This window comes from Manis pentadactyla, chromosome 9 (assembly GCF_030020395.1).
Source record: "Manis pentadactyla isolate mManPen7 chromosome 9, mManPen7.hap1, whole genome shotgun sequence".
NCBI lineage: Eukaryota > Metazoa > Chordata > Mammalia > Pholidota > Manidae > Manis > Manis pentadactyla.
In genome coordinates, this window is record NC_080027.1 from 56,287,324 (window position 1) to 56,314,386 (window position 27,063).

The following is a 27,063-nucleotide window of genomic DNA, read 5'->3' on the forward strand; positions in this document are numbered from 1 at the left end:
ATATTCAAAAAGATCTTAACAAAAATAAAAAACATAATAAGAAAGAGAAGATAACCACAGATAGACAAAGGACAATAAGAGTATCATTTCAACTTCATGCCAATATATTCTTTAGATCTAGAGAAAAGAGATGATTTTCTGCAAAATATAAATTACTAAGACTGACTTAGGAAAGGGTAGAAAATATAAGCAGACCAATAAAATACTGTTAAACATCTATCTATTTCAAAGGTGTGAAGATCAAATGGTTTTACAGGTAAGTTATTTTAACTTTTAAAAAATGGACAATTTCTATGCTCTCCAAAAGACAGGTGGCAGTAGACAATAGACAATTTCTATGTATCAAGGACACAGACAAAGATGAAAGCTTCCAATTCATTTTATGAAGCTAGTATGACCCTATTACCAAAACTATAAAGATAGCACCATAAATAAATGAATCATAGATATAATTTATATGTACAAAATTCAAATTCAGAAGAATGAATACATGTAAAAATGTACACTGTAACAAAGTAGCTTATTGATGAATAAGGTACAGTTAAACATTTAAAAATCTATCATGTTTTACAATATATTAAGAAAACTAAGGAAAAAATTATTTTATTAATAAATGCCAAAAATACTTGATGAAAATTAAAAACCATTCTAAACCAAAAGATCTTAATAAAGAAAGATCAAATAAATTTAACCAGAGAAAATCTATCTGGAATAAAAGGTAAGCTCCTGCATTTAGCTCCAAAATAAACCCAATAGCTCAAGTACAGGATGGATGAGACATGGTAACTAAAAGTCTTGTGAGTTTTAGTTGGCAGTGAGATCAGTGAATCAACAATGTGATGTTGATTTCATAGAAATTTAGGCTCCATTCATAAAAGAATATTATCTAGAACAATAGAGGTGATAATTCCAGAGTATAACGTAGTGGTTATACTAATAAGTTCAGATTCTGAACTTCATGTTTTAGTAATGTCACCTTAAGAAAATTACTTAATTCCTGAGTCTCCATTTCCTCATCCATGAATTGGAAATAATACATACCTACAAGGTTAAGGTAAGATTTTAGTGAGATAATACTTGGTATATAATATTGTTCAATATATAAAAGAGAATTTTTAAAGAAGTTGTCCAAGCATTCTTCCATTCAACAATATCTATTGGGTGCTTTTAAGTTCCAGGCATTGCTCCAGTCACTAAGAGTTAAACAATGAACAGACAAAATTCCTATCCGTGTGGAGCTTACATTCTGATAGAAAAGAGGAAGTAATTTCTCTACCATTGCTTCCCCAGATGGACTAGTTAAGCACATATAAAGAAATCACACTATAAAATGAGTGGTTGGAACACCCTTTCAACCTTTCACAAGTTCCATAATGCAAAGACTATGAGTCTATGATTTGAGGTATAAATAGTATAGGAAAACAGAAATACGCATTCCCAAATTCTAATCCATCCACAAAAGGATTGTAGGGACTACCATATCTCCGCCACCTCCTCCAGCACCATCACCATGATATTGCCACCAGCAGGTAACCCTTCTGATTTCACAGCTCCCCCCTCAGAGACTGTGTATCATCTGTCCCTTTAGATGTTGAACTCACAGATGCCTCTGCTGCCTCAGCTACTTTCCTTTTCTCCACTGGTGCCCTCTTCACCAGGGAAACAGCATGGAGTCATTAGTGGCAGGAGCTTAGCTTTTGTCATCAGACAAACCTGGGTTCAAATCCTAGATCCAACATAGCCAGCCTGTTGCCTCCACTATGTATCTTCTTGGACCTGGAGGTCAAGCCTGCAATCCCTTGCCCCTCCCAGGGTTGCCTCCCGCATCAAAAAAGCCTTGAGGATAATAGAAGGTTACCAATTCCACAGCCCAGTCCTGGCCAGCCGCCTCCACCCATAACCTTCTAAGGCACAGAAATCAGGTCTACAATCACTGGCCTTGCCAAGCTGCACCTGGGTCCTCCCTGGGGGCTGCCTCCTGGGTCAAACTCTTTGCTTCCAGCTGCCACCTCTTTAACTTAACTGCTGTTTCTTGGGTTATTGCTACAGTCACAAATCTAGCTCTTAGGAAAGTAATACCCCAACTCACTCTAAACCCAAGTCCACTGATCTCCACAAATCAGAAACTCAAAAATTAAAATACTGACCTTATAATAAAGGAATTTTAATTCCAATAGTTTTGTTGACTTGCAGTTGAAGAGGTTTTCAGAGAACCTATTAATATAAAACAGTATTCTGTCTTAAAAGTACTCTAGAGGCACTATTTTGGGGAAATTGTATGATAATTCACATTACATTCTAGTAGTGTTCATTTTTACCCCTTTAATATTTTGAATATAACACTCTTTAGTTTTGGCCAGATTCTTCTTTTAAAGACATTTACTCTAATAACAGCTAATGCTTACATGGCATGTACCATGTGCCAAATGCTATTCTAAGTATTTATATTTATTAAGTATTCTTACTTAGTAATTGCTAAATCACTAAGTTCTAAGCATTTATATTTATTCCTAAAACAACCCTAAGAAATGGGTACTACTTTATAGATAAGGAAATTGAGACGTAAAGAGATTAAGGGAACAGGCTCAAGTTTATACCTCTAGAAAGTAGTGGTATCTGCTCTTAGCCACAATGTCACATGCTCACTTTACCCCAAACTGATTCTCCAGCACTGTACAGGTAAAAGAAATAAAATTAGAATCAGCAAGGGATTTCTACTCTTCAGAATGCCTGACAAGGAAAACAAAGAGCATGTTTTAAAACAATCTTAAAAACGGAGGAGGAGGCAGGAGGACAATAAAAATTCAAGGAAAAATAACTTTTTTTAACTTTTGAGACAGGAGGAGATTCATAACATCCAGTATTTTCAATATTTTCTCTCCCTACAATCTGTGCAATTGTAGATAAAATGAGATTCTCACCTGGCCCTGGTTGACTAGCTCACTGCATACCTGTGAGCAATTTGACTCTATATAAAGAGCTCTGCCCAGTGCTCTGGGTGTGACACGGTGGTAGGGCTGCAAGGCTGCAGGAGAGCAGAGCAGAGGACAGAGGCCCAGAGGAGGGCTGTGTGGGATGACTATGCAGAGAGGCCCGGAGGACAGCTGTGTGGACAGACGGGCCCAGAGGTAGAGATTGGCTTGCTGCATACAGACTCGCTCTGAGTGAACGGGCTTTTAGTGACTGACCTGCCACCTGGAAATAAAATTGGGTATAACCCTTTCACCCCAAGAACGTTTTGCTGTCATTTTCTTTGGTCACATTGAATCCATAGTGAACTTGCCCGGGGCTGAAACCCATTGGCAAGACAGCAATCCATGCATCTATCTTTAGGTTGAAATTATTATTAAGTCCTTAAAAAGTATTTAAGCTTTCATATCTAAAAAGAAATTTAATAGACCCAGGTCTTGCCTAATGGCTGCTCACTGTCTACTGACTGCAATATATTACTTTTCATGTAGTAAAACACCAACTGAGAGGTAACTGGCCTCACTGGCCTTCCTTCACATTGCTGGAATAGATAAAAAGAAACACATCAATTCAGAAAGAAACAGACATGTAAAGGGGAGAAGGGAGAGTTTTAAAAAGTAAAGAAAGCAAGTGTTTCTAAGTCCAGAGAGAGGTGTACTGCTGCATACAATAAATGTCAGAGGTGGTATGCCTGTTAGCCAAGAGCGAATCATCAGTGACCTTCAAAGACCTTACTTATGCAACACAGTGCTCTCCCTTTACAGGATCAGAATCTTGTACACAAAAGAATGCAAAAAATAATGGGTCATCAAATGGAAATGAACCATCTAGACATTCCAAAGGAAAGAGGATTTGAGAATTTCTGTATATGAATGTGAAGCTGATAGAATACAGGCAAGTCCTCACTTTGCTCTATATCATGTTAACTGAAATGAGTAGATATTGGAGCCAGGTCCTCATTTTGCAAGGTTCTGTAGTAACTGAGTTCAAACTATAACATCTGAACTATATAAAGCTAAGATGATTAACTATGCAGAGAAGATACAGTTCTGAAATACAGGAGTTTCAGTTAAGATCATGCCATGTAAAGCTAGAACTGCCTTAATAACTGAACCTACTAAAATTCAACATTTCATAATAATATGTTCAGTTCCTGATTATCCTGATTATCCAAGCTCCTGATTATCCAGCCTGTAGATTGCCTGGGGGAAGTCTCAGGACTTACTTGCCTGTTAGTGGCAGGTGTATTATATAGCATAAACACAATGGGACTTCAAGCCAAGACATCTGGGTTTAGATTATGGTTCTGCCATTTAATGTAATCTTGGGCAAGTCATTTTCTCTTGCCAAACTTTAATTTCTTTTTCTATAGGCAACTGCATTCTCCCAGAGTTATTGTGCAAATAAAATAAGAAAATAAAAATCATTCCTTTTTAATGAGAACTTACAACATGTCAGGCACTCTTTCAAGTGTAGTTTGTATATCGAAACCTCTCAAAAACTATGATACAGGTTACTATCTCCATCTTATAAAATCATCCAGAAATATGCCTGGTATATGGCAATTGCCCCATATATGTTTGGTGATATGCATCTATTTCATTACTCGATATTGCTTCCATCTGTGGCAATGAACAGGTACTGAATAGAAAATGAGAAAATCTGAAATCTCTTCATTTATTAGATGCTTCAAAAAGCTGTTGGTTGTGTATCAACAATACTTCAATGAAAATTTATTAATGATTTTTTTTAAAACTGCTGGAAGAGAATTAAGTTCTTGCTGAAAAAGGTGGAGGTTCTTATTCCTAGAGATTCCTTTATCCTCCTCCTCTTGAGTGCTAGCTGCACTCTAAGATTCTGGAAGAGGTTAACCAGTAGACTTCAAAGACAGCCAGCTCTGTTGGTGACAGAAACTATACTCAAAAAACCTGGCACTGGCCACCACTTGCCAGCCTAGCCAAACACATGCAATGAATTGATGGCTGTGTCCCAATACCCTGCCTATCTCTTCCAGCCCAACCTCCTTCACAGACACAAACCTTCAGATGCCAATACTTGCTTCATGAAATTCTCTTTAGCCACTCTAGGTTAGAAAGCAAGAACACTGTCTAGGATCACACTGTAGAAATGCATTATACCAAAGTGGTCTGAAAGAGTGGAGGGAAAAAGCTAGAAGTATTTTATTGTTTTTGCTCATACATCCATCAGCATGAATTCATTTATTAGGTTAGATCCCTAGCCATTTTTCACTTTAGAAGACAGAGTGGACATGGTACTTTGAGACTGAAATAGAAACCAGGCAACTTCACACTGTAATGGGGTATGTGGTGGAGACTTGATAATGGGGGGAGTCTAGTAACCATAATGTTGCTTATGTAATTGTACATTAATGATATCAAAATAAAAATAAATAAATAAAACAGGGAACTTCGTTGAAAGTTCTGTGTAAAGATAGGGCAGCACAGAGCCCTATCCAAGAAGGGTACAAACAGGATATCAGAGCTGAAACCTCTTTGGAGATCACCAGATTCTCCATTCTAGCAATGAAGAAACTAATTCTTAGAAAGAAGTGACTGAGCCAAAGTCATCCAAAGTTTATTGGCAAGGATGAAAATCCTAGACTGGGTTCTTGCTATTACACCACCTGCCCAACAATTAAAGTTAGAGAAAAGGGGGAAAAGGGAGGAAGGAGGAAAAGGAAAGCTAAAACAATGTTAGCCTATAGTCATCCTTCATTAGCTGCCTTACTCACCTTTCCCAGGTTCTGCTCTGACTGTATGTAAATCCAAGGAAAGCTGAATAGAGAAGCAACAAAAAGCCCCAGTTTTCCAGGGATCAGTGATCCTCCACTTGGTCTCCTCTTCTGCAACGTGATAAAAAACTTGTCTATGGAATCTCACTGACCCCTTCATGCCAACAAATGACCCAAATTGTTCTGCCATGAAGAATAAAAGATGGCTTAAGTCTGCTTCCTCTCCCATATCCCATAGTAAAAATGCCACATAACTATATTCTGAATTCCAGTGCTGATAAATATGTTGCCCCAGTCCCTGTCTCAGGTTTTCCATTACTAGCTACACTCTTCAGAGGGCTCCCGTCCCTGAAGAGTGTTCTCTGAAAACTACGTTTTTCCTCCTTGACTCCTCATCCTTACCTTTCCTTCCCATTTACTTTTCTGTCTCAGTGGTCTCCAAAGTGGGTTCACACATTCTAGGAATACACTGCATAAATATACCAGTATCATTTATTTCTCTAAAAAGTAAGAAAAACCAATCCTTATTTAAATTTAAATGCAGATTACCACTCTAGGTCTTTATTTCAAACATTAATGTGTCACATCTGCACCAGAGGAAAGAGAGGAGACTAATTATGGATAATGTTATCTAGTGTTAAACTAAATTAACCCTGAACAAATGCTCAAGTGCTTTAAAAAGATCCTTCCAAAAAGACCAAAGTTGAGGTTAATATTAGTAATATAGGCATTGGTGACAATAATACTCTGACCGAACTACACTTGTACTAAAGCAATAGCCCTTTTAGAAGCCATATTACAGGGTAAAAGCAGGTAGAAATTTTCTCAATTGCTTCAATTTTTCCAATAATCTTAAGGTCATAAAATCTTATAAAATTTCACCAAACTTTATGTTAATGTTTATACATCTTTTCTGAAATTCCTTAATTATGAAAGACAAAAAAACAACATGGTATTAGAAAAGCACTTGCTCTTGCTGCTATAAGAATGGCTAAAACAACACACAGAAAACAATATGGCAATAAATTGTATTAAATACATTACCTTGCTAAAAAGTCAGAGCTGCCATAACGCACAACTCTGGGTAACTATTTATCTAGAACGCAATGTGAAAAGATGTCCTCTGGGCTTGTGCAGTGAATACTGTTACAAAACAATTTTAGAAGTTGCATAGAAAATATGGCTGAAGATTTAACAAAGAAACTTAGGTCACATAGGATGCATGCTTTTCAGATAAATGAATATACATATTTTTGAACATGCCTCAGTTTATGATTTTTGGTAGGCAAACTGCTAATTCTGAGTGATCCATTAAAATATATACCAAAAAAGATAGGATCTCAACAGTTACTTTTTCAAATAAAATAATTTTTAGGGAAAACTGACCAAGTGTAAACACTGGTAAAGTGGTTGCCCTAGCTGGATTTAAAGGAAAGAAAATCAGGGATAAGATTACAGAGACAACACCATGGATTTTACTAACTAATCATTCATAGCTAAGCAATTGCCACACAATGGTGAAGCCAAGTGCTACATGATGATGCAATTACTTTTTAAAATAGTCCTGTAAAACATAATAAAATCTTTACAGTGCTCTGAAATGAGATGGGGAGTAACCATGAAATTGTTTGCACCACCCAGAGGTACCACTGCTTACGTTATGGCAAAGTTTCCAAACTTAACAATAAGGAACAAAAAAAAACTACTGTACCAAATGTGTTGACCTTTTATGTGATGACAAGTAACTGTGTGTTACCAAGCAGCTAAATTAGATAGATACATACATACATGCATACGTACCACCAAACAATCTATCTCTTCAAAGACTGCATTTTATCAAATAAGAAAGTAAATGCTTTTCAAAACAATTCATGCTATGAAAAACTATTTTGAAAACATGTTTGGAAATGATTCCCTCATAGTGTGATTTTGTTACCAAAATCCTGTATCTATCACCTACAGAAACTCTCAACTGTTTTCAATTTAAAATTTGGAAACAGAATATTCTAACCTGTCTAATGATGTTCCAAAGAGTTTCAATGGGTCTTGAGCCTATTTGGCAGTGTAAGAGAGATTCAGCCTCATGCTGCTCATTTGGAGGTTAGAGGAAGGGAGCCTCTAAAAGATGGAAAAGTAAAAGAAATGGATTCTCTCCTGGAGCCTCCAGAATGGAACAGCCCTTCCGACACCTTGATTTTAGCCAAATGAGACTGATTTTGGACTTCTGACCTCCAAAACAGATATAAGCTGCTAAAAATATGAAAATGCAATGCCTTCAACCTTATTGGCAAAAACAACTCATTGCTTTCAGAGAAGGTAGAGCTTTACTAGCCAAATTTTAACAACACTGCATATTTTGTGTATAGGATTAATAAATATGTATCACAATTTAATAAGTGCAAATGATGTACTTCTTCCATCTGGATCTACTATTCTTTCTGAGGTATCATTTTCTGCTGTGGCAGTATTAAAACCATGTAGCAAAGTTAACTGAACTTAGAACCAAATCTTTTAATCACCTCATCAGAAGTGTTAAACTAAGACTTTTTAAAGTAACAAAGCATATTAAGTAATAGGGTTTTGGGGACCACAGTTTCAAGATTCTACTTTTTAATCTATACCTCTTTCTTTTTAATCTACTTATGGATGTTTTTAAAACTTATTTTAGCATAGTGGTATATGTATATAATTTTAAATAAATATGCACATGATTAGGGCAAACACTGATAAATATTTGGCTGATGGTGTGCTCTACCCAAAAAGTCTGGAGACCAGTATTATATTATAGGCAGAAGTCCTTACAAACTAGCTTTTAAAATCTTGCCAGAGGAATTCTTCCAGCCCCACCCTTACCAACAATACTCTCCAGCTGCCCTTAGGCTATCCAAACCACCTAAGATCTGTATTTCTTTCTCTCCTTAAATATCCTAAATTCTATTCCTTTCACCTCAGCTACTGAAAATGGTGCTTTCATCCCAATAAGAAGGGAGGATACCAACCAGTGCTACAATGTGATGACATTCAAACAAACACTTTGTCATTAATCGAAGATACTTACTTTTAAGGTACATTAGCAATACACTTATTTAACTAAATGGAGGCTTCATTTCAAACAATTTAGTAGGATAACCAAATAATTTAATGCCCCTCTTACCTAAATTTAATAAAATTGTATGTGTGTTTTTTTAATTATATATAAATGTGTTAAATAAGCAAAACTAGAAACTATAGACTCAAGAAACATAAAGGGCATTGATAAAAATACTCTGGCATTTTAATAATAGAAACCAGTGTACATACAAATCAAAAAGAAAGAGAGAATAACCCAAAAACATGAAAACAGAGCCAAGAAAATTCAAAAGAAAAAAATCAGTATACAATATGAAGGGATATACTTGTCCATATGCTTTCCTCACACAGCTCCTGATAACATTAATAAGTCTTCCATGTGGACATAACAAAGAAATTAAACACAAAACTTCATAACTAAGATATGGCTAATTATGATGAGTGCTTTGGAAAAGATCCCAAGTTATCATAATTAAAAGTTGAACTATTTTTCATTCTTTCCCCACCAGGCCATACATAAGAATTAAGAGTCCCAAGTTCACTAGTCCCACCCAGTTTAGACCACTATATATATATGTTTGCCTCAGAGAAAATAAGCCAGTTACAAAATGCTACACAATTTAAAATACGTAAGTATTCAGTGTACATAATCCTACCTTAGCATACCTGTAGATCACACAAACCTATACAAAATGTACAAAGAGAGGCATTCTGTGGAACTGTTGTCTATATATGTTTAAAGGGTATAACCTCAGAAAAGCTCTTTTAATAATGGCTTAGAATATTTATTAAAAATAAAACTTAAGTATAATTTTTATATTTTACACATACTTAGAATGTTACATATTTTAAACTGTTACATATAATTTTAGTTCCAAGACTGAAATTCTTTTTTAAACCTCAATGTATCTATTTCCAATATATGAAATGCATCCTTAAATAGGAAAGGACTACAGCTAAGAAATTTTTAAATAGTTCAATTTTCCTCCAGTGTATATTTGGATCTTCAGACTTAACAGTAAAAAAATGTTCCAGAGACTCAATTAACTAACATACTGTGTTCCAAGTTGCTTCAACTTTGTTCAGCTGCTATATTATTTCAAATTTTTTCTTTCTTCTTGGGTTTTTGCTTCTTATTAAAGAACTCAACTAAACGTCCTAGAGGAAAATGTTCTTAAAACCATCATGACTAATTTAATATGACTAAGGGGATGTTTTTAAACAGTTTTATAGAACTTTCGCATCTTCTTTCCCCCTCCTTGACTCAGCTTCAGAACCTTTCTAATGGGCAGATTTCATTATATTTTTCATGGCATTATCAACACTGCAAGTCTCCAGCCTGCCAGTGCTGGGCTACAGAAAACAGTAGGTTAAGGCCATTGGAAACCAGGGCCACAACTTCTCCAGCCTATGTGACCACCAAGCCCTTTTCAGAAAGTGATTACATCACAAAGTCATAAAAGCTGCGAAATCTCAACAGGTGTGTTCAATTTGGAGAAACAAGTCTTTAAACACCAGAAAACTTCCAAACCAAAAGCAGAAAAGACTTGTGGGCTCAGAGAAAAGGCATTCAAAAAGTGATTAGAAAATGTGAGATCCCAGATGACAAAACTAAGAAGGGTGTTTGAAAGCATCCTGCTTGAAAGCTATCAAGAGTAGACAAGAGTTTCAGCTGCTATCACTGCTCTGTCACTGCTACTGTTTTACCATCATCATTGTGTAATAAAAATCTGAATTTCTTCCAAAAAATTTGGATCACTCTGAGGGCTTGTTTATTTTCATATTACTCCTCAATAAAAAAGAAGTTAGGCATATGCCAACTTTACAGTTAAAAAAAACTTAGTTACAAATGTGAGGCTCCCAAAGACCTGTAACAAATAAGAGAAATTCAGAAATAATACCCAGATCTAAAACTTTCCAGATAGTGTTCTTTCTCTAAGACTATGCTTGCCAACTGAAAAAAAAAAAATTTTTTTTACACTGCAAAATACAAGATTTTATTAAGTCATAGTAGTCATCAGTTCATATATTAATAAGCCACTTATTTTAAAATTTATACTTAGCTGACATATTTGAAGAAAAGCAGTAATTTGAGAAATTCCTCTGTACTTTAGAATGTACTCACAATGTCCCTGACCACAAAACCAAGCTAAGAAAGAAAAGGGCAGTGGTTGAGCTGCTAGCCTATCATCACATCACCTTCATGAGAGAAATGGCCTTTCTGAGAGTCACAAAGACATAAAGATGAGACATTTCAGGGTCAGACCTATAGAATAGTCAATTAACAATCAAATATTTCCCCCATTTCCAGGACTCTTCAGGATGTTACCTCAAATAGCCTATTCATAATCATCCTCCAAGTCAAAGTTCAAAGGCCACCTCCTACTGGAAGTTTCTCTTCACATAGGTAGTTCTGCTCTTATATATATACATCTCCATTCTAGCAACTAACACACTACATAGAATTACATATAGTCATACCTCCTCACTAGGACCATGCTTTTTCATCTTTGAAATCATGTAATCAAGTGATTCCCATCTTTTCACTTCTAAGGATCCTTTCATTAATCCTCCCTCATAAACCCCATACTTTGAAAGATGATTGCCTATCAAGTTAGCCACACTTACTAAGTAATAATTAAATCATTTTCTAATTTTTATTAATCAGACATATATAACTTACATTTAATGATTCTGATCAGCATGGTATTATTCATTTATATTGGTATATGGGAAATGCAGTATTTTTTTGGCTCTGGAAATAAGTATGAAGATAAATGAGCACTGACATTTTATAGAAGAGATTGGTAAAAAAGAGACAAAAAAGCCAACTTGAATTTATGACACACAAGCTTTGTTTGTAATGAATAATATCCTGAAGCAAAACCCAACTGAAACATTTATTCATGTCAATTAGGAAGTTAGTATGATTGGTAAGGTTATCTACTCTGCATGCCTTTTACTGAATAAGGCAATGAATACGAAAGCACTTTGAAAACTGAGTTCTATAAAATGTAAGAGAATTAAGAGCCCTTTTCATGCCAAATTTCTATTGCTTATCACATAACTATTGTCAATTCATCCTAACACAGTTGTCCAGAACTGTTCTATGTACTTCTATATATAGTATCTTTAAATTTAATATTTCCAACAATCCTACGTGATAAATTCTATCACAATCCCCAATTTAAAAATTAGGAAATTGAGACTTAAAGAGGTTATATAACTTTTCCAATGTTACACAATTAGTTTAGGAAATAAGACTTCAGATTGAAAAAATAAAAGTTGAAAGTTGAAGTTTGGTTTCTTCACATGCAGGTCTATCATTCAAATAAAGAATTTCTTAAAATGAAAGCAAGAGAAAGCAGATTAAGATATGTATATTTGACATAAAGAACTTCCTGATACTAATCATTTAAAACATAACCAAAGAAGATGGTAAAATCTCCTTCTTTTCAGGCTTTCAAAATAAGTAGTTTCTTCACTTATTAGAATGGAGAAAGGATAATCAATACACACTTAGATGACAGAAGATGACAGATGCAATGATCTCTCAAAATCTCTTCTAGTCCTTAACATTAGAATTTTCTCAAATCTGAGAACTCAACATCCAAACTCTACATTTAGTCACTACTCCATCCCAAGTCAGCCAGCCTACTAATGAATTCTCCTTTCTAGGAAAGAAAGGAAGGAACATGGCATTGCTGTCTCTAGTGAAAAAGAAACAGATTATGTAACTTGCCAAAAATTGCATAGCAATTATGTAGTAAAGCTGAAATGGGAAGCCAGACCTATATAATTATAAATACAGTACCACTTCAACAAGAATACATAACGTGTATTGAACAGTTATTTTATACCAAACCCTGCTTAGTGCTTTACATTCATTTATCCATCTGATCCTCACAATAACCCTACGATGTAGATATTATTACTCCCATTTTAGAGATGAAGAAACAGAATGTCAAGAATTATACCATGGATATATTGAGGGTGGGTAGAGCAGCTGACTCCTACATAAAAGGTTCAGTGCCCATGGAGATAGCTAGAGACTATTTCTGAGGAAAATACAACATTCCTGCCCTTTGCTATTTTCTCCCAAGAAAGAACAATGAACTATTCTCCCTTAGTTAGGAGCATTCTTCTCCAGTTCTATGAATGACCTACTTAGTACCATGACAACTGCACCTAAGTTTCCCTACCTACCAAATATTAAATATCTTCAATTTAAGAGCAAATGATTAAAAAATAAATTCTTGTGACTTCAAAATGCCCTTTAGAGACCTAAAACTTAGTAAATGCTCAATCACGTCACCCAGTGATCTGTGTGTAATCATAAAAGGGAACATTTGCAACAATCCTCAGAATGAGTTCCATCTAAACCTATCTTGTCATTTAAAAAAAAAAAATCTGTTGCATTTTCTTTTTTCCACATATTGTGCTTGGGTAGTTGTGGGAAGTAAAGCATCTTTAATTTTCTTTGTCTAATTTCTAAAAACTACTTTTCAAAGAAGCAAAGAGATTGTGCTCAGTGAAGTCAAAATCACAAATAGCACTGAAGTCCTTTTTTGCATTTGAATGGATATATTAAAGATAGACAATTCAATTCATCTCTTAAAAATGACTAAAAAATTATTGAAGGTGGCAGGGATAACAGATCACTTAAATGGTTATCTTGTGAGATTTTCAAAGAATAAAGAGATCAAGGGAGAACCTGAAGTGAGAGAATATACAATGTTTGCATAGATGCTAATATGTGCATCATATAAAGTGCTTTGAATTTACCTTATATTTATTATGCTGATTTATACATGTCATCATTGAAAAACATCAAATCAATATACTTAGAGTAATTTTGATCCAAAGCAGTTTAAAACACAAAAACTCTTAAAGGATTTCATAATATCACATTAGGCTTCTTCAATGCAGGGTGCTTCAATCAAAAGAAATCTTTAAAAAGCTTTATAGACCAGGGCGTAGTAAATAAAATGTATCAGTGAATTCCTGGCCATGTACGCCAGAGTAGGATGTTCACAGGAAGTAAAAACAAATAGAAAATCTAGAAATTTCAGAGCAGCAAATTCAAGCTAATTACCAAAGGTAAAATTTTCTAAAATACATAAAACATTGGACTACCAATTGTTAGATTTTTGTTATTTCTCTATTCTATCCCATATAATTACAGGTTAATATCCTAACCCAGTTCTTTATAAATAAAATCAAATATCTCCCCATAAATACAGAGATAACTCTTCAGATAATTATAGAGATTTCTATGGTTTCAAATAATTTTTTTCATTTGAAGTAGTATGGAAGAGAATACCACTACATATTTTCATGACATTAAAAGGCAAAGAATACTTCAGAATTCTTTAAACTTTTCTGAAAAGGAATTTTTTCCAATATTATGTACTGTGGATGTTAGTGAGGATTACTAAATATATGCATAGTATACAGTAGAAATAACTGAGCAGTTGATTTTTTAAATGTAGTTTATTAGCTTATAATAGATTACAGCATCAACAATTAACCCTAGAAAATAATTCATATCTTTCCTAAAGATGAAAGTTTTCTTGAGTGGATAGTAAAATACAAGTGACATATAAGGGGTCTTAAAGGAGCAAGAAGAGATTCTGAATATAAACAAGCCATCATTCTGGTAAAAGAAAATACAAACAACTAGAATAAAAATAGTTGATTCACAAAAGCCATAATGAGGGGGTAGCTCAAAAAATAACTTCTACTTTGAATGGTTTGGATGAAATACAAATTATCTACAGAAAAGTGTGGACTGGCATAAATGTTTGTACAAAATTATAAGTGTATTTCAAGAAGTATGCAAGAGGCAACCGCCTGCATGATGCACAAGGTCCTGGCAATGCTCTGCTTAAGTGCTAGTGCACAGAGTCCAAACCACTGCATTTTAATTACCATGCAGCCTCAGATATATTGCCTTTGATATGGAAATGTTCTTGTTCTCTCATCTTCACATATGGGCTCATGCACAGAAATCTTTATCTGATTCATAAAAAATAAACTAGAATCCAATCTCAACACCTGACCTCAGTGCTTAGAAGTTTTTTACTAAGCATGGTGTCACTATAAAAAGAATGGCTAATATTGGTGTAAAGTTGGATATTTTGAGCAACGATATGAAGGATTTGCAGTTAAAAACTGAACTGATACTGCTTCTCTGAGGTTTTAGGGTTTCATGTTCCCTTTTTTGAGACTACCACAGACTGGAGGAAAAACAGACCAGCACCCCTCTTTGGAGGTGAGAAAGCCTGTAATAGATGTAAATGATATTCCATCTTACAATGTCCACCCACATTCTGCAACTGATATTTTTATCCAATTTACAACAATGGATACCGGAAAAACTTGAAAAGCTCTATCAAAAACCAGAAAGCAAATTTTAAAATTATTTCCAGTTTGACTAAATGTCTGAACAAAATAATTAGCTGAAAAGTTTTTACCCTCTTCCACAGAACAAGGAAAATAAACACTTCCTATAAATGAATACTGAATATAATGAGAGGACGATGAAGGTTTCTGATATAACTGTTATCAGAACAATTAGTTTTCAGATCACAGTTGGAGAATCTCTAGTGAAAAGGATATGCTCTACATTTAAAATGTGCTTACATCTAATAAAAATTACTTTTCATAGAACTATAATGGAGTGCCATCTTTTTTTTTTTAACTGGAAAATGTTGAGATTCAGAGTATAATCCGTGGAAAATTTGGAGTTAGGATGAAGACATAAAATGTTCAATTCATTATTTTCTTTGCTGGGAAAAAAATAATAGGGAAAAGCCATACTTCTTCAACAAGAAGCAATCCAAATGCAAAGATGGTCTATTTCTTTCTCTAAAAAGCAATGAACATTTGCTCATTATTTAACAAGTTTCTATAATAAAATCTGTTCTCATTAAATCTCATACACATATAACTTGGTAATTCTGAAATAACTTAGATTAGTTTTTTTCTAAAGAAACAGTAATATGACCCATCTAACCTCATGACAGCAGATAATGCATCCCATCTGCAAATCATCTTGCTGTATGTTATCTGTGTTTTATCATTTCTAGTACCTGTCTGTGCCTGATATGGTACTCTCAGACACATTAGCTTGATGGAATGTTTTACTTGACTTCAAAAACATCAATTGATATATATGCATCCCTAACCTATATTTAAACAAATAGTTCTTAGGTCAACCAAAATTTTAGTTGTATTGTACTATATTTTTATAGAATCCTGTTTGTAAATAGTGAAAAAATATATGTGAATTAAGAGAATTCCTTCAAACTTAGAGATACATAGCTAACAAAACTGAAAAGTATAGAAAATATTAAAGGGGTTAAACTAATATATATTAAGCCTTGTTAAAAGGAAAATTCATTTATTCCAGTACCTGTTGTACTAAATGAATTATTTAAAATGTCACTAACTTCATCAATTTGAGATGGATATATATTACAATTTATTCAACAACCAGTAACCCAATAATTCCTAAAAGAAGTCAAATAGAGACACAAAATCTCAATAATGTCACCAAAATTTATTATTTATATATTCAAAGTAACATATGTTAAAGCCTTATAAAAGAAAGATTTGCTAGGTATGTTAACGTATTTTAAATATATGCTTTTCCCTTACTAAGAAATAGCTATTGCTTTCTGCTACTAATGAAAAAATGTCCAACAGACAATATAATATTCTTACTAATATCATCTTTTCTAGGTATTCAGTTACTGAATTCATTGTAGAATTAGCTTAAAGTATAGATACTACAATTGCTTTATTAATTAATATTTTTTACATTTATCCTTATAATGTAGTTACATAATATACTATTATAGGAGATTGTATATCCTCTATAATAATAAAGTCATAAACATTTTTGCATTTTAAAAAACATATATACACCAAGAGAAAGTTCCTTTTCATTACTTCCAAAACAAAAACTAAGAACAACAGTAAACAGGATAAACAATTTAAAGAAACATCTAGTTTTGCCACGTTAAGTAAAGGAATATTGTGGGAGAGCAGAGGAGCAAGGAGTTGTTGGTAGTACATGAGAAAAGCAACAGAGGATGTCAGTTTACCTAAGGAATTAATGACCTAGCAATTGTCTGGATCCTGGTTACTTACACCTTTGGTCATAAACTATATCTAATAAGTGTGGTGCATATTTGCTTGCTTTCAGAGTCTGAAGGATTGGGGGGGTTGTTATTGTTGTTTTAGAATGGGGACAATCTTGATTTATAAGGTTTTCAAAAATGTAAGAGAAAAGAAATCTACATGTCATTTGGCCTACTGCCCATGTGCTCACGTGTGTGTGTATTCAGGAGCATACTCTCCAAAGCATATAGATAATACACTTACAGTCTAGTAGACTTTTTAAAGATTCAGTCATAACTTTTCTCTTAGTATAAGAAAATGAAATATTTCATTAGTTCAATAAAAACATATGCAACTAAATAAACTGCATCCCCACCTCCCACCAGAAAGGTGCACTCTTGCTGTCACAGGAAAGCCAACCCTAGCCCACTAAACTTGTGGAAGATTTAGGATGTTTGCTTGTTTACTTTTAAGTAAAGAGAATTTCCTAGTAGGTAGTAGGCATATCTGAGTGGCCTATAAACAAGAGGAGAAGGGAAGCTGGTGAAAGTGCCTAATGCTGAGTACTGAATTCCACAGTGACTTGCACAGGGTGACAGAGGGAAGGTCATGTCCATGGCTGCAGAAATCTGGTCTCCGCCAGAAGAGTGCAGGCTAAAGCTGACCTGAGGCTGGGGTCTGGGAAGCTAAGTGGAAGAGTTCAAGCACCAGTCTGGGTACAGACAGAGAAGACATGGCACTGCTCCTGAGAACCCCAGGCTGAGCAAGAGTGAGACAGGGAGAGACAGCAGATCTCTCCAGGTCTGCCCCACAGTGAACAGGAGCAGCCCCAAGCGGCTAGGCCTGGAGGGGGAAAATCGGAGCTGCGATTAGAACACACATACTAACTTGCTGAGGGAGCACAGAGGCAGGTGAACAGTCCAAACGAGAAGCTTGAAGCCCCTACTCAAGCCAGTATACAATGCCAAGCCTGGGCTGGTCCTATGAGGTTAGTGCAGATCGAGGGGCACTAGCAGCCCTTCCCCATGGGCAAGGCGAGGAGAGTGGGTATACTGCCAGATTTACTCTGCATCCCCTTTCCTCATTCAGTCTGCACCCTGCTGCTGATGTCCGGTTTACCCCTCCAACCAGTACTTCCCCACAACCACAAAATAAAGAGAGGAGAGGAAACAGCAAGAGAAGGGGGTGGGGAGAGAGAAATACAAGACAAGACTACACTGTCACAGTCGGCCCTGGTGCCAGCACCTCCCGGGCTGTTCGGGTTCGGACCTCCCTCGGGTATCCTGCAGCCCGGATCAGAGCTTTGTAGACCAGGTCGGCCAAGCCCGTGCCTACCGTCCTCAGGGACGAGGTGCTGAGTGCGCAGGCTAATTATATATGTGGCATTTGGGCAGCCAACTGTCCAGTGACACCTTACCTTATGAGGAAACGTCAACCCCAGCAACTGTTCAAAACAAAATGCCATCGCGGGATCAGCTTCGCCGGCTCTTGGCCGGTTCGGGATTGCCTTTCCCACAGCCTCTCGCACTTAACGCAAGAATGCGGCCTGGGGAGGCCAGCCGTGGGCGGGCGGACTGGCCAGGGATGGGGGGACAGGCGTGGCGATTCTTGCCAGGTGTCGGTCTTGTCCCCCCTCGCCATGAGCCAGCTCGCAGACCCGACCACTTGACCTTTTTATTCACCAAACCCACCTCCTAGAAATAGACTGGGCGGGGCTGTGTCTGTTCTCCTCTGGACCCAGGGAGAAACCTGGACATGTGACTAAAAAGGGCAGAAGACGGGAGACCCTGGGGAGGCAGGGGAGAGCGGGGCACTCTTGCATCCCGACTCCACTTGGTTGTCGGCTGGGTTGCCAGCCAGGGCCAAAAGCCCGGCCGCAAGAGTGCGCGCCGGGGTCAAGCGCCCCGGACAGGACGTCATCCGACGCCCCACTGGCAGCGCCGCGGAAGGTCCGGAGCCCAGCCCAGTTTGCCGCAGCCACAGCTTCGGGCCCTCTCGAGACCGAAACTTGAAGCACGGCCCTCAGACGGGGTCACACACACACAGAAGCAGCCGGGGACAGTCCACCTCACGAACAGCCCAGCCCCGCCAGCACAGTCAGAAGACTTATTTTTAGTCCCCGAATAGGAACAGCATTCAATATCAGGCAATTCATACAAACAAACGTTTTCAAACTTGGGCAGCCTTAGAGTTTAAATAAAACTCAAAACACGCCGGCAACAAACCACCTTTTATCTGCTCCGAACACACCAATTCTTTTATCTTAAAGCCCCGTAGAGCACCGGGGACACGGAGCTAATCTGTCCTCCGCAGCCCCGAGCCGCTCGCTCCTCCTGGAACCGAGGAACCCCAGCAGTCTTCGCACAAGCCCCTTCCCTTCTCTGACCGGCCCTTTAAGAGAGAAAGAAGCCAGGCGCTCTCCCGGGAGGGCCCGAGATGGCTGGGCCCCGGGCGGGTGGCGGTACTGCCCCCGGGCCTGGCGGAGCCCCAGAGCGGCGGACTCCACGGGTCTGCTCCGCGGACCGCGGTCGGCGGGGCCCGGGCAGGGCGCCGAAAAGGACAGAGGGCTCTGCCGGGGCTGCAGGACGCGGGGAGGGACAGCGCGGGGCGGGGAAGAAACGTGCCGGCGACCGTGCGCCCGGCCCGCGCGCTCCGGGGCCGAGCTGTTGCCAGGCGGGGCTGGGAGGCCCCTCACACACGCCCCCGCGGGGCCGGCACCGCAGCCCTAGCGTCCGGGTTAAAGCGGACCGCAGATTAGCACTTGCGTGTCGGATTGTCCTGGAGGTCGGTTTGTTTATTCCTAAAAAGATCATAAAAAGTCATGTCCAAAAATGGGGGAGGGGTTAGAAAGGGAGAGAGCGTAGGAAACTGGAGGCAACCCGCGCAGGGTCCCGAGAAAGTTGCGACAGAGCAGCGGTCGGGTGAGGGTGGGTGGAGGGAGCGAACGGATTTTCTAGCGACCCGGGTTTTCTTTATGAACTCCTCGCTGTAAACTTCAACCGGGAAGAGTTCGGCGGAGATCCTCGACTCTCTCCCGCCCTCTCCCAACGTCAACCCTACAAATAGCCAAAGTTTCCAAACCAAAATGCTGGTGAGGTGGGGGTACGTTAAGAAGCCCAGAAACCCCAGGGGTCCCGGCCCCCCGCACCCTGAACCTGGCTAACACTGAAGCGCTCCAGAGAACTGCGGCGTCGCAATCAGTCACAAGGCAAATCAAGCCAACACTTTTCATGAAAACAAAATATTCGCTAGGAAACTTACTTTGCATTTAGTCTCTATTCTTTGGGGGGATGCGGTTTAGGTCGGCTTGTAAGGGAAGCTCGTTTTGTCCAGGTTGGATATTGTTCTACTTATGGATCAGCCCTTGTGTGAGGGTCTATTTTAATTTATGGCTTATGCATTCTTTTAAGGTCGATTTACATGACCTCCGGCTACAACTAAGACAGCCGAGGAGGGCACTCCAGTCGTCAGTCGGCCAAACCCACAATTAAAACAGCCCTCCCCCTAGTCTTGGTGAGACTAGGGCTCTCTCGGGGTAGGCTAGCTGCTTGCTTTTCTCTTTTTTTCATTCTTCTTTCTTCACTTTTTTCCTTCTTTCTTTATTTATGTCCTTGTTTTTTCAATATCACGAAATAAGATGTGATATCAGTTTGAAAGTTTCGGTATAACTTTCTCTAAACCAAGCCTGCCGCGATAACGAGACACAGCGCTCACAAAGCCCTCGGGATGCTGCCCTCTTGTGGGCACAAAGGGCTTTAACACCCCGAGGTCCCGTCTGAACCCTGAAAGAGGGAGAGGGAGAGGGAGAAAGAGGGAGGGAGAGAGAGGGCCGGGGGGGGGGGGGGGAAGTACACACGCAGGCACACGAGCTTCCTCCACCACACACTTGTGCAAACTTCAATGAAATACCTACCTCAAACTTCACGGAGACTTAATAATTCACTCTCTAAGCCACCTGACTTCTTTTTCATAGAATGCCCAGTTACATATATTAGAGTAACTACACGGGGCGGCGGAGGAGTAAGGTGGGCCGACAGAGCGGACAGATTTCCGGACGAGTACTTAGGATGGCGATAACAGCTTTCTGTTGTCAAAGGCTGCGTCGCTGTCTCTCTCCCATGCCCTTTTTGCCTCAGTGTCCTACGCAGTTATCTACAGCTACACCATGTGTTTTCTCGGAGTGGATTGGGGGGTGGGGGGGCGGTAGAAGGAAAACCAGAATCCCGCCACGCAGATCTGTCACCGCCTCCGGAACGAGGCACAACTCTCCGAGAGGGGGACGCATCCTGAAGATCCGCGCGTCCACCAGCGAGCCGCGGGCGCCCGGGCCCCTTTCTCAGCCTCTGCTCCCCCTTCCGCGTCGGCCCCGCGGAGCGCCCTCCTCCCGCTCCTCCCCCCCCCACCCCCACCTCTCCGCAGCCAAGTACGGAAACCCGTCCGGATGGGCAGCTGCGGCTCCCGGCAGCCCGCGCCCTCGCAGGGCGCCCGCGCTCAGCGCTCGCCCCTCCGCCGGGCTTACCCAGCGTCACAGTCCCAGCTCAGGAAAACTAACCCTGGAGCTGCCCGGAAGGGCATCAGCGGAAGGCGCTGGGGGCCGGCGGCCTGGCCCGGGCTCCTGCCCCCCTACCCGGTCCGGCTCCCCAACAGGTAGCTCACAAACGGGCCGCGCGCTCTCGCTCTGCCTCCCTCGCTCTCAGATCGCTCGCTCCGTCCCGGTTACCTGGGCGGGCTCCAGGATGGTACCGCACGGGAGGGCTCCTTGTGCGCAGCGCCGCGGGAGTAAATGGCATTAAAGAAAAAGGGAAAGATACAAATAAAAAAAAAAATTACAGAAGGGGAGTCGATGCTGGGTCAATTAGCACAGCCCGGGGAGCAAGGGAGCAGAAACCCCCAGCGCCGCGGCCGGCGCAGCCCGTTAACTCAAGTCTGCGGGGGTGTCCCGCCCCGGGCGGGGGTAGCGCTGACCGGCAGAAGTTTGCCGCCGGGGTGCCGGGAGGTGCGCGCAGAGCGGGGTGACTAGGGGCTTCCCCCTTGAAACAAGTGAAGGCGATGGTTAGTGCTGTCAATCTTGGCAATCAGTGTGAGCGGCCATGTCGTAAGTATTCAAAGCATTTCCCGTCGTGCAACATCAGAAAGTGAGTGGCCAGGGCATTGATCTGAGCGAGGGAGAGGAGGCAGGGCTCCCCTCCCAGACAACACAGGCAAGATGAGACAAGAGGCGAGGGAGGCAGCGAGCCAGGCAGGGAAGCTGGGAGGGAGGGGGAGGGCCGGAGGAAGAAGAAGGAGGGGTGAGCGGGAGGCAAATGCTAGAGAGAGCCAGAGAGAGCGAGGGCAGGGACCGGCGAGAGCGTAGGTTCGAACTGGAAAACGCTCCTGGGAAAAGAGAGCGAAGCGACTACTAGATAAGAATTTGAAGGGGACAAAGGAGAGGGAGAGTTGGGGGTCGGAGAATGGTGACAATATTAGGTGGGAGAGAGAAAGGCTGAGGAGTAGAGGGCCCAGGGAGAGCTCTTAGGACTGGAGCTGCTGGGTTGAGGAGTCGAGAGGAAGGCAAACTGAAGTGGGGAAAAGGTAGACAACTGGGGAGAAAGAAAGGGGCAAAACAGAGAAAAGGAGGAAGGACAGTGGGAGAGAAAAATGTAAGAAAGGTCATCTGTGCTTTGAAAAAGTTACCTGACAGTGGAGAAATGGACTGAATATTAAGCAGTACTGAGATACAGAACTGGACCACAAAAGTGAGTCACCGGAGATACAGAGAAGGGGAAGAATGGGCTGAAACAGACCAGAAAGGAGGAAAGAAGGGTGACTATTGGGATGAATAATAAGAAAGATTAGGGAAAATGAAAAAGAGAAGAGGTCAAAAAAAGAGAGTAAAGAAAGATGCAGAAAGCACAGGTGATGAAAACGCACCATTTAGTGGGATCTCGGTAAATGGGGAAAAATAAACTTGTTTAAAAGATGGAACAGGGGGAATTGGAAGAAAAAAAGAAAAAGCTCTTGACATAGGAGATTCATAGCATATGTAGGTGACAATGTTCTGAAAGCCATTTGGATTGTGGAGTTTATGGGTTAAAATTATTATTAATAACATGACATGTACAAATTACCACAGAAAAAATGATTATATGTTTACAACAATAAGTAAAACGCTCCACATTTAGTATATGGATCTGTTTGTGTTACATGAGATTGGGTGGGTGATATATGTGTATTATCTCAACCTTACAGAAGAAAATATTTGGAGAAATAATTTCAAAAGGGGTGGCTTAGAAGTTCTGGAAGATGTGAAGAGTTTCAGTCACCCAGGACAGCATGTAAAAATGAGTAATTCAGATGTAGGAAATTATGTTAATAAGAGCCCCTCCCCCAAAAAAATCCCTACATAAAGTTTCTCGTTTTTGCGTGTGTACGGTAGATAAAAGATTTGAAGGATATAGAATGTCCTGAAGGAGCAGAGTCCTGGAACTTTATCTCATTGTAGAAAAGCTGGGGGATTGGGTGGGGATGAAATAAATAATCATGGGGTCAGGTAGTAAAAAAGCAGGGTAAAAGAGATGAGAAAACCAGCTTTGACAGAAGCAGACACAGAGCTAACTAGATATAGTGTGTATGAGGTGAGCTTGGCCTTCCTGAACCCAGGCCCAAATAAATAACCAGATTTGAAAAACTGAGGTTGGTGGAGAATCAAAATTTTACATGAAGATTAAAATCTGGGAGGCAAATTCTAACATAACAGCATAACCTGAAAAGGTTTGTGAGGACAGGTCCTTACTATGTAGAAACTGAAAAGAGATGACCACTTGGAGAATCTTCATAAACAGGGACTTTGTGAAAGAAGATATGGACCAAGAGAGAGGGGTCAGGATTATGGCTAGAAAAATCGGAAAATTCATGACAGTCTAAAATTGCCAATTGGAGGATGACCCCCCACAGACTGATAAAAGGTAAAGGAGGAAAAGCCTCATCTTTGTTAACCTTGAAGAAAATGGAGAGAGTAAGCAAGCAGAGAAGACAGAACAAACTGAGGTGTCAGTCATGTATTGGCTTCTTAAAGTTTACTCCATGTTTGGTTTCCTATGAATTTCAGACAAGAGAAGGAAAAGGATAGAAATAAGAGTGGGGATGAGGACCTCAGATTAATAGGGCAGAAGAAATAGCCAGATGCTTCTACCCCAATAGGAAATATGATACTTGAGAACTGAGAGCTTGGGACTGTAAGTTAAAGAGACTTGATGACGGGTTAACTGAGAAGACAGTTAGTCCCCCACAAGAACCTTGTGTCCCCATCGCCCACAGCCACTTTCAGGACTGGAAATACTGCCTAGAGTCGGCAGAGGCTACAGGCTGGCAAAAAGAATGCCTGGTCCCTTACTTACATGCCAGCTCCTTCCTACCAAGATTCCTAGAACTGCCAGGTGTGCCCCTTGACCTCCAAGGCCCAAGGGACAAACCCAGACTTGTGTTTCTCGCCTAGACAGGGGCCAAATCTCTTCTGAATTTTGTTTTTGCTTTTTTGTTTTGTTTTGTTTCTGTGAATGAGTGTGGCCCAGCCCAGCGTTTGGTTCCAGAGCTTCGGGCTTTTCGGCTGCCTGCTCTGGAGTACAACTACAGGGCCCAAAAAATCTCCCCAAAGCCTGAAGAGGTCAAAATCGAATGACCTGTCCCAAGTGCCTGCAGAGTTCGGGCAGAGAGAAGAGGGGGTAGTTTAAGTCCCAAAACCTGAATCCTTAGGGAGAACCACGAAGGGAAGTGGAACATCCGGGACAGAAATGCTGGGACGAGACTGGGTCCTCAGAGTTGCTGCGACAAGTTTGGCTTCCCAAGTACCAGCGCAACCGTCTCTTCAAATCATACGGTACGCGGGGATCTGGGGGTGAGACTGACCTCGCCGCCCAAATTCAAGCCGCTGGCAAGAGGGAAAAGGAAGTGGGGAGGAAGCCCACATTATCAAAATGTCTGGCGTCCAAGGCCCTAATACTGGGCCGCCGTGGACCTCCCAGGAAGAAGGGACAGGAATCGTCTTAGATTTCATCTAATAAACTGATAACAACGTAAACTGATAAGGTGGAACACAGAACTGGTCACAACACTGATCCCTAAAAGAAGGAAACTAAAGTTTGGAGTCTCGGTGCTGCACTTCAGGCTGCGCATGGGGTGACACGTGGCCCTGGGGGCGGGGGTGCGCCCTAAGGGCTTCCTTTCAAGCCTTGGGCGCGACTGTACCGCGCAGGAGGCGAGGCGGAGAGCGCTGCAGCGGGTAGAAGTGCCGGACTCTCCACCTAGCCCGCAATGGCCTGCGGGCTCGGAGGAGTCCAGAAGGAGCAGAGGACATCCAGGCTCTGCGGCCAGATCCGGGCATACTCGGGCTCACTTTCCCTGGCGGTCGGAAGCCCCACACATCCCAAGGAACACCGGCACCGAGCTATGGGAACAGGGGAAGGAAAGAGGGGCCAGCGGGTGGGGACTGACTTACCTGCCCGCAGCGACGGTCCCGGTGTTCCTGCGCACGGCAACCAGCAAAGGCAACTCGGCTTTGCTAAGTTTGGCCTCGCACCTCCAGAGAAGAAGCGCGAACCCGCAAAGGAAAGGCGCGCGCGGTTCCTGGAGAGAGGTTCTCTTGAACTTGGGAAGGGCAACGCAATGAATTCTGCTGGAGAAGTTAATATTTAAAGCACCCACGCAAAAATCATGACTGTTAAAACCTCGAATTCTCGCTCTAAAAGTCTCCTTATACCAGCCGGGCGGACGGTTCAAACCTACATGACTTCATCCTCAGGTCGCTAACTTCTTTCAGGAAGAGCTTTAAAGCTACTGTACAAATAGGACAAATTTAAATGTCTTTACTTCCAAAACACGGGGAATAAGAACTTTTACTGAAACGACGAATAAGTGAAAGAGTATAAAGAGCCAAAAGGGAAGAGGTTGAAAACTTTAATTACAGCACAGAGAAAAAGTTTTAGCAATTGGTTTCCCTAAACAGGGATAACAAACGCACCAACACTCCAGCAGCCCACCGCACTTCATTTAAGTCCGGTGTAACCAAATAACCCGAAGTCCCAAATAACAGTGCCCTTGGGACTCTGCCTCAAAGAGGTCGGAACTCGTGTTTCAACAGCAAAAACAAAACACAAACTGTGAATAATGCTCTGCCTTCTTTAAGACGTCATTGTGCAAAAGGACAAGGCATTGTCCCTCGACATAAATGGATAGAGAATAACATTAAATTTCATTTGCATCTGCGCGTCATCCTGTTGGGAAAACCACCGTAGCGACAGTAGCTGCGGCACCGCCACAAAGGAGGTGGGGAAAGTGGTAAAAATGCATGAACTTTTCTCAAAGAAAATAAAGATAAATCAAAATAAGTTTCACAGACATGTCTTTCCTAGCTTAGGAACGTTAAGTTTTAAATGTGCTTCTGCTGTCTAAGGTGCAAAGCCGAGGCTAGGGGAGTGCGTGGCTGGAATCTGCATGCTGATAAGAGAAGGCTGATGTACTTACAGTGACAGAGGGCAGGCTGCGGGAGAAAAGCTGTTTGTGTTAGCCTGCGAGTTACCCAGGGCTGCAGTGAGAGCGGAAGGGAGGAGTGGGAGTGCCAGTCTGCGTACACCTTCACCGCGTCTCATTACATCTGCCAGCCTCTCTCTCCCTCTCTCTTTCATTTCCACATTCCCTTTGTTCCTGAAAAAAAAAATCTACACGTCACATCAGAGTCCCCAGATGCAGTCTACACCAAAGAAAAAAAAATGAATAATTCAATCAAACTGTGCATAGTCTCTAAGGCAATAAATCTATTGCACTTAAAGAAACGAAGGGTAATTACCACCATGGAATTAGAATAAGGCCAAAGACCCGAGATGTCGTTAAGTCTCTAGGTAAACTCCCCGGTCAAATAAAGTTTCATTTGTTTAATCCTTTTGACATCTCAAATGGAAAGCCAGAAGATTTTTAACTTACTGTTCAAGAATATTCACTTCTTTTAAAATACATTTTAGAAGGAATGAAATAGAAGGGAAGAAAAAGCCTAAGGCTACTACCCTGCTCAAAAAGGTCCCAAAAGCGGCAACATAGAGCGGGCACGGACAAGAACCAAAGACAATGTGTCCATGAAGCCTGCCCAGGGTCCATTTCTCTCCCACTCCACCCTC

The 27,063-nt window shown here is 40.6% G+C and overlaps 1 protein-coding gene across 3 annotated transcripts in view; it reads right to left on the minus strand.

Annotated features, from left to right (window-relative positions):
- Positions 1-22,148, minus strand: part of SOX6 (SRY-box transcription factor 6) — a 588,617-nt gene extending 566,469 nt beyond the window's left edge. Inside the window, exon 1 of one of the 3 annotated variants that reach the window (XM_057507418.1) lies at positions 21,639-22,148. The gene's annotated coding sequence lies outside the window, so the exon portion shown is untranslated. Of the gene's footprint in view, positions 1-18,335; positions 18,466-20,831; positions 21,298-21,638 lie in introns of those variants that run through there. The other 2 variants (XM_036877042.2, XM_036877041.2) reach the window with 2 other exon arrangements.
- Positions 22,149-27,063: the final 4,915 nt, after the last annotated feature.